Consider the following 7,626-nt stretch of genomic DNA (forward strand, 5'->3'; position numbering starts at 1 on the left):
ATATATATATATATATATATATATATATATATATATATATATATATATATATATATATATATATATATATATACACACACACACACATAAATCACTGAATGAGTAGAGAGATTTTGGCCCTCCCATGACAGCTGCTTCGTCATAAACCTGAGCTTTATCTAAATGCAGGTTTTCATCTATTCCTGATCCAACACAATTTAAAAAAGAAATACTCAGACACAGTTTCATAGCTAAGGAGTCTCAAAAGAGCCAAAATGAAATAAATATATACATCATTAAATAAATGTGCCATTAATTATTTAAAAGTGGCAATAAATAAATCCATCCATTTTCTTGACCACTCCATCCCTTCCGTGGTTACAGGGTGCCGGAGCCTAACCCGGCTGCTGATGGGCGAAGGCGGGGTACACCCTGGACAGGTTGCCAGTCTGTCGCAGGGCCTCAATCACACACCCAGTCACTCTCACATTCACACCTAGGGACAATTTAGAGTCACCAATTAACCTATGAAGCATGTTTTTGGACGGTGGGAGGAAGCCGGAGTCCCCGGTGAAAACCCACGCATGCACGGGGAGAACATGCAAACTCCACACAGAAAGGTCCCAAATCCCCCAGCCGCAATTTGAACCGGGGCCTTCTCGCTGTGAGGCAAGAGCGCTAACCACTGCGCCACCATGCAGCCCGCAATAAATAAATAAAAGTGGAAATCACTAAATAAATGTTGAAATATATGTGGCATTAAAATATTAAAATAGAACATTTAAATATTTCATGACATATTTATTTATCTAATTGTCCCTTGTAGGTTAAAAGAGCCAATTTGAAATAAATAAATTTAACATGAAATAAATAAATAAATGTGGCATTAATATTTAAAAGTGGCTTTAAATAAATAAAAGTTTAAATAAATAAATAAATGTTGAAATAAATGTGGCATTAAAATATTAAAACGGCACATTTAAGTATTTCATGACATATTTGTTTTTTTCATTCTCCCCTGTAAGGTTAAAAGAGCCAATTTTAAATAAATAAATCTAATATGAAATAAATAAATAAATGTGGCATTAATTATTTCAAAGTGGCATTAAATAAATAAAAGTTTAAATAATTAAATGAAATAGAAATAAATATGGCATTAAAATATGAAAATAGCCATTAAAAAGCACTTTTTAACATTTCATAATATATTTATTTATTTCAGGATTTAATGACACATTTCACGAAACCGGAAGTGGACACACCATTCAAATGCAATCTGTCAAACTCTGCCGTCAAACTCAATGGGCGGGCCTAACTCTCATCATCTCTGCTCTATTGCTCTGACCTGGTGCAATGTGCAATCCTCATCATGGCGAAATCAGTAATGGAGACCTTTGTGATCGTTCTTAATAGACAGGACATCAAAGCAGGACCGTTGATCTCAGGAAACTCAGTAATCTTCGTTTTGAAAGTTGTTGTCTGACACCTCACACACATACATGCTGTAAACATCGTTTTGGTAAAATGAAGAACTTTTGTTAGGTTCGCTAAATCAAAATGTATTCTCCGTCCACTTCCGCAGCACCGTTGGTAACACCGGATCCTTTCCCCACGGAGTTTCCACTTTTGTACGTCATGGGAGACTCCCTGGCAGGGAACGGAGCTCGCCAAATAACCCTGAATGCAGTGTGCAAATGGGTGCGTTCCTACGTTGCTCATTTTGATCGATGTCCACGTCAGACACTGCGGAAATTAATCCAATAACTTCAACAATTTCCTCGATCTTGGCCAGTACTTGCTCTTGGTTATGGGACTCTGATTCCACATCGTCTGCAATTTGCAAAATGTCTACAACCAAGTCGCTGCAGATATCGTGGAAATGCCGTGAATTCGATATGATGAGGAGTGAACCCGGCCAGAGCAATGGAGCAGCAATGATGAGAGTTATGCCCACCCACTGAGTTTGACAGATTGGATTTCAATGGTGTGTCCACTTCCTGTTTCACGAAATATGTCATTAAATCATGAAATAAATAAATGTATTATAAAATGTTAAAAAGTGCTTTTTAATGGCTATTTTAATATTTTAATACCACATTTATTTCAACATTTATTTATTTATTTAAACTTTTATTTATTTAATGCCACATTTAAATAATTAATGACATATTTATTTATTTGTTACATATTAATTATATTTATATTAATTTGGCTCTTTTGACCCACACTGGGCAATGAAATAAATACATATGTCATGAAATATTTAAATGTTCTATTTTAATATTTTAGTACCACATTTAATTCAACATTTATTTATTGATTTCAACGTTTATTTATTTATTTATTGCCACTTTTAAATAATCAATGGCACATTTATTTATTTATTTAATGGTGTATATATATTTATTTCATTTTGGCTCTTTTGAGACTCCATACCCAGATTCCATACAACGGTTCTTCTGGCTCTGGTTATCCCGGTTTGAGTCCTCTCGCTGCCTCTGTGCTCGTCTGCTCTCCCGGAAGTGCCTGCATAGTCTCTCCTCCTTCAGGAATAAACGCGGAAGCCTCGGAGTTTTCCTGCTACGTTTTTGCGCACAGCAGTCATCACAGACCGCCATTTCTTCGTTCTTTAGCGGCCACAGTAAGTTACACGTGTGTTGAAAATCCATCCGCGTATTTTTCTGCCCTAAAAAAAGTTTTTTGTGAAAAAAGTTTGTAGCTCAGACACCGGAAGGGGTTTTACCCTGCTGGATTTACACAATAAAAGCAAAATGTATTTGCCTCTTATTGCTTAAAAAAATGTGAATACAGAGTAGAAAAACAAGGTAAGGAAGATATATTTGTATCTTTTTGTTTCAACTGTACTAATCTAAAATAAGAATTTTAGGTTATTATATTAGTAAAATATGAGTTTGTTTATTTCTTTACAGCATGTTCAAAATCATATGAGCAAATATTTTCTATGATTTTTCTAAATAATTATGCATTAGGATGTCATATATACTGAAATCAAAAGCTAAAATTTTATAGGTTAAGTTACATTTTAACAAAGAATCCCTTATTTTGCAGCAGCTTCACAATCAATTGAACTTTTTGGGGCGTTTCTGCTTGAATTTCTTTGCAGCATCTCACAATAGTCTGCTAGAGCTGCTGTTTGGATGTGAACTGCCTCCCATCCCCAGATATTTTGTTGGAGGATGCTCCAAAGGCTCTCAATAGGGTTGAGGTCAGGGGAGGATAGGCCAATTTATCTCCTTTTATGCACATAGCAGCCAATGATGCAGAGGTATTCTTTGTAGCATTAAAAGGTGCATTGTCATTCATGTAGATTATTTTATTACACAAAGCACAAATCTGCTTTTTGTACCATGAAAGAAAGTTATCAGTCAGAAACTCCACATATTTTTCTTGCATAATTTTCACACTTTCAGGGACCCTAAAGGAGTCGATTTGCATAATAATTTGGAACACACTATCTATTTTTTATTCCAGATGAAGTTACCTCTGAGCTGCAGTGCTTTCCTCCTCCTCACACTCAGCTCCTGCTATGGAGGCAACATCTTGGTCATTCCTGTTGATGGCAGCCACTGGATCAACATGGACGTCGTGCTTCAGGCTTTACACTCCAGAGGGCACAATATCACTGTTCTCTGCCCCAGCAAGAGCTGGTATATTAAAGGTAGCTCCTCTGTTTACAACACCTTTACAGTCCCAGTGGAGAGGAGCGTTGATCAAAACTTCCTCACAAAATTGATATCAGACATCATACAGTTTGAACGTGGTGCTCTCCCCATGACAAGTTTCCTGCAGGCAACGATGGGGATGTTTTGTAAATTCATTGAAATTCATTCAGCTGTTGGTGAGTTCGTCTCAGCCACCCTGGATAATACATCGTTGATTACGACTTTGAATGAAAGCAAATTTGATTTGGTGCTCCTTCACCATTATCTCACGTACCTATAACGGGTTCTGGCTACAGTGATCGGATGACCTTCTTTCAGAGGGTCAAAAACACGATTCTATATTTTATAGTAAAGATACATATTTTTATGGCAATAAAACAAATATACCAGCCAATATGTAGCAGGTATCTAGGGCCTGATTATGACTTCCATCAGCTATATAGTGATGCAGACATTTGGCTGATGAGAACAGATTTTGTCTTTGATTATCCACGTCCTACAATGCCCAATGTTGTGTACATTGGAGGGTTCCAGTGTAAACCTGCTAAACCACTTCCTGAACATTTGGAGGAGTTTGTGCAGAGTTCTGGAGAACATGGAGTCATCATCATGTCTCTGGGGACTTTTGTGAGTGAACATCCTGATGATGTGGCGAATGAGATTGCTGCAGGTTTTGCTAAACTGCCACAGAAAGTTATCTGGAGGTACAAAGGTAAAAGACCCTCCACTCTGGGTAACAACACTTTAGCGGTGGACTGGATGCCTCAGAATGACCTTTTAGGACATCCTAAGATCAAGCTGTTTGTGGCTCATGGAGGAACTTTGTGGAAAGTTGTGGGTCTGCCTTTGTATTTTGACCAATATGACAATCTTCTCCGGCTGCAGGAAAGAGGAGCAGCTAAAATTCTCTCCATAACCACAGTGGACAAAGACGAAAACTTCCTGAAGGCCATCCAGGAAGTCCTGACTGATCCCTCCTACAGAGAGAACATGCAGAGACTCTCCAGGCTGCACAGAGAGTTTAGCCGGTGAAGCCGATGGACAAAGCCCTCTTCTGGATCGAGTTTATCATGAGACACATAGGGGCTGCTCACCTGAAAGCTCAGTCCTACAACATGTCATGGTTCACCTACCACTCTGTAGATGTGGTTCTGTTCCTGACTGCAGCGGTGCTGCTCATGCTTTTGACCTCCTTCATGTTCATCAGGTGTTTATTCAGAGCACTTTGTAAACGTAAAGTGAAACGTGAATGAAGATTTTTTTTCTTTTTGTGATTTGGGAACATTTGGGAACAAACAGTTAAAATTAAAGCTTGTTGTCTTGCACTGTTAAGGGACTTTATATCATTACAGCAGCAAACACTTTCCAAACTATAATAGTGTCCCACCTGTTTGTTGTTGTTGTTGGTTTTTTTTTTGTTTTTTTTTTACAAAACTATGAAACCTGTTTGATTTTTTTAAGTGTTGACAAATAAATTGTATATATTTTTCTGTTTTTTTTAAACAAAATTAGTAAATCATGTTGCGTTTTTCATCAGTAGAAGACTTTATGACATCTATTTACTTCTTATTTCTTACAATTAAACACTAAGAGATCAATATCCAACTTATTTTATGTCTTCCTCACAGAAACATGTCAGATAGAGAGTCAGAACTGAAAAAAATAAAAACTATACAAAGACAAGGATCAGGTTTAACAAGTTGTAGATTTGTGCTGTAAACCCACGTCTTGCATAGGAGTCAAAAGAAATAATTATTTATTTCAGGCATTCACACAAATCACAAATCCGGCACGTTACAGCACCTCTTATCTTGGAGCTCAAAGCTCAGCCGTGCGTAATGCACGCTTTGATTCAGTTTGTAAACCCCGTGTCCGTAAAAGGAAGGAGAAATTATCGGCCACTCCCAAGTACAAATAACCTAGAGCGAGTCAGAACCAAAACACAAGCAAAAGTTAGTCTGTACAAAGAACAAACTGGGCTGTAATGTTTAACCCGGTTTAACCCTGTGGCCCAATAAAAATGACTTTAATCCATGACTCTGATTTATGTGTTTTATGGTTGTTAACAAAGACTTTTATTTTCTTTTAGTTTTAGTTCAAAAATTGTGCAAATTATTTTAGGTTGAAAAAGATCTTGATCTTACCAGATCTAAACATTAGTTCCTCATGAACATGAATGAAAAACATCTGAAAGTCTTTGTCAATGTCTATCTTATCTTTAATAACTTTATTGGAATATAATATTGTGAACAGCTGATCATATCAGAACAGGTAGGAGGAAGCTGAGACTATACTTCTTCTTTAACGGAAAGCTAAGTTATTCCAACAGGTTTTTCTGTTATAGAACAAATGTAACTGTCTCCTTTCTGTCAGAAACATAAACACATTCATTAGCTTTAAGGTGCAGCTCTAGAAAAAGGGCTCTTTCACAATACTGCTGACTTTGAGACCTTGTCTGCTCTTGCAGCCACTTGTTTTTATCCTGCTATTTGTATTTTTTGTCAGATGATTTATCTGTTGTGCCTTAATCTGCCGGTACATGTTGCCTTTTACAAATAATATCACTTTAAGAAGTTTGTCTTTTTTATTATGATGTTTTTCTGTTCACCCCATGACTACTTCGATAATCTCTCCAATTATCAAATAATTTAAAAAAAATCTCCTTTTGCTAAGTCTCAACAAATGTACGTCATTGTCCCTGAAATAAATGAATAGAAGAAGTAAAGACTTGTTGAGGAGGTGAGCAGCATTCTGGTCTAAAGCATCTTTGCGCTCACAATGATCACTGAAGAGAGATTTATTGGTTTGTTCTGATTAAAAAAGTTTAGGAAATGTAAAAAAAAATAAAAAATTACTGGTGAAAAATGTATCAATAGAAAAGGTCAGAGAAAGTTTCCCTGCAGAATCAGAGCATGAACCTACAAGCATCTAAACCTGAGCTGCAATTCCTACAGGTCCCAGCATATTTATTGTAAAACTTCACAAAAATGAGATGAGATAAAACGATAAATGAAGGTTAAAAAAAAAAAAAAACGATAATACCTTCTGACTACTAATATTACAAATTCCTAAATCAGATTATCTCCCAATTAATGCATAAAACTGAATCTACCGCTTTTGGTTTCTACAGAGGACATTTGAGGCTTTTCCGTATTGTAAGGGGGTAGAAAATTCTGCAAATTATTGTATTTGGTGGATTTAAATAGGTAAAAGTTGACGGGCCAATTTTTTCCCCCTTATAGTCAGGTGGACAAGGCCAGAAAAGTTACACTATTTAAAAAAACAACCTGTCCTCACGCTGTTATGGTCGAGGCTAATGTCAGCTGCAATGTGCCAATCATTGCTTTGTATTGTTTGTATTTTGGGTCAAATTTGAATTACATATAGGCTATGACAAGAAAAATAGTTGTTAAACTCCAGGTAAGGATGTATTACAACATGGGCTGTGAAACACTACAAATTGGGAAAAAAGCAATAAAGAATTCTGCATTTTTTTATTTGAATTTCCCTATTTTTTACTATTATTGTACAATGACGGAAGGAAAAGAAAAAGAAATTAAACATTTCTTTAACTGTTTTTTTTTAATTAGGCCCCTTTTTTTTATCCAGTCTAAGCAGACCTGGCAAAATGTAGTTATAAGTTTTCTTGGTTCTGTTCAGCAAGCAATAAAGTCGATTAATCGCCTTTAAAACAGTGACCTTTTTTATTTATTTGTAGGCTGTGTAACTTGTCAGAACAGATCATAAGTTGACAAATAGAAGCATAAAAGGAAGTTGTCAATTGGATTTTTTTTTCAAGGCTCTTATTTGCACTCTAAATGCACACATATTTTTTTCTATACTCATAAAAAAATAAAAGGTCAAACGTTTCCTCAAAAATCCTTCTCAACTGAATGTCTAAAGACGGAATAAATGAATTAATTGCTCTTAGATGTCATTGCACGGATTCTGTCAATCAGTAAAC

The 7,626-nt window shown here is 36.1% G+C and overlaps 1 pseudogene; it reads left to right on the top strand.

The window, feature by feature from the left end:
- Positions 1-2,499: 2,499 nt before the first annotated feature.
- On the top strand, positions 2,500-6,712 carry LOC118598473 (annotated as a pseudogene).
- The last annotated feature ends 914 nt before the right edge of the window (positions 6,713-7,626 follow it).

The sequence above is a fragment of the Oryzias melastigma genome, linkage group LG3 (genome assembly GCF_002922805.2).
Source record: "Oryzias melastigma strain HK-1 linkage group LG3, ASM292280v2, whole genome shotgun sequence".
NCBI lineage: Eukaryota > Metazoa > Chordata > Actinopteri > Beloniformes > Adrianichthyidae > Oryzias > Oryzias melastigma.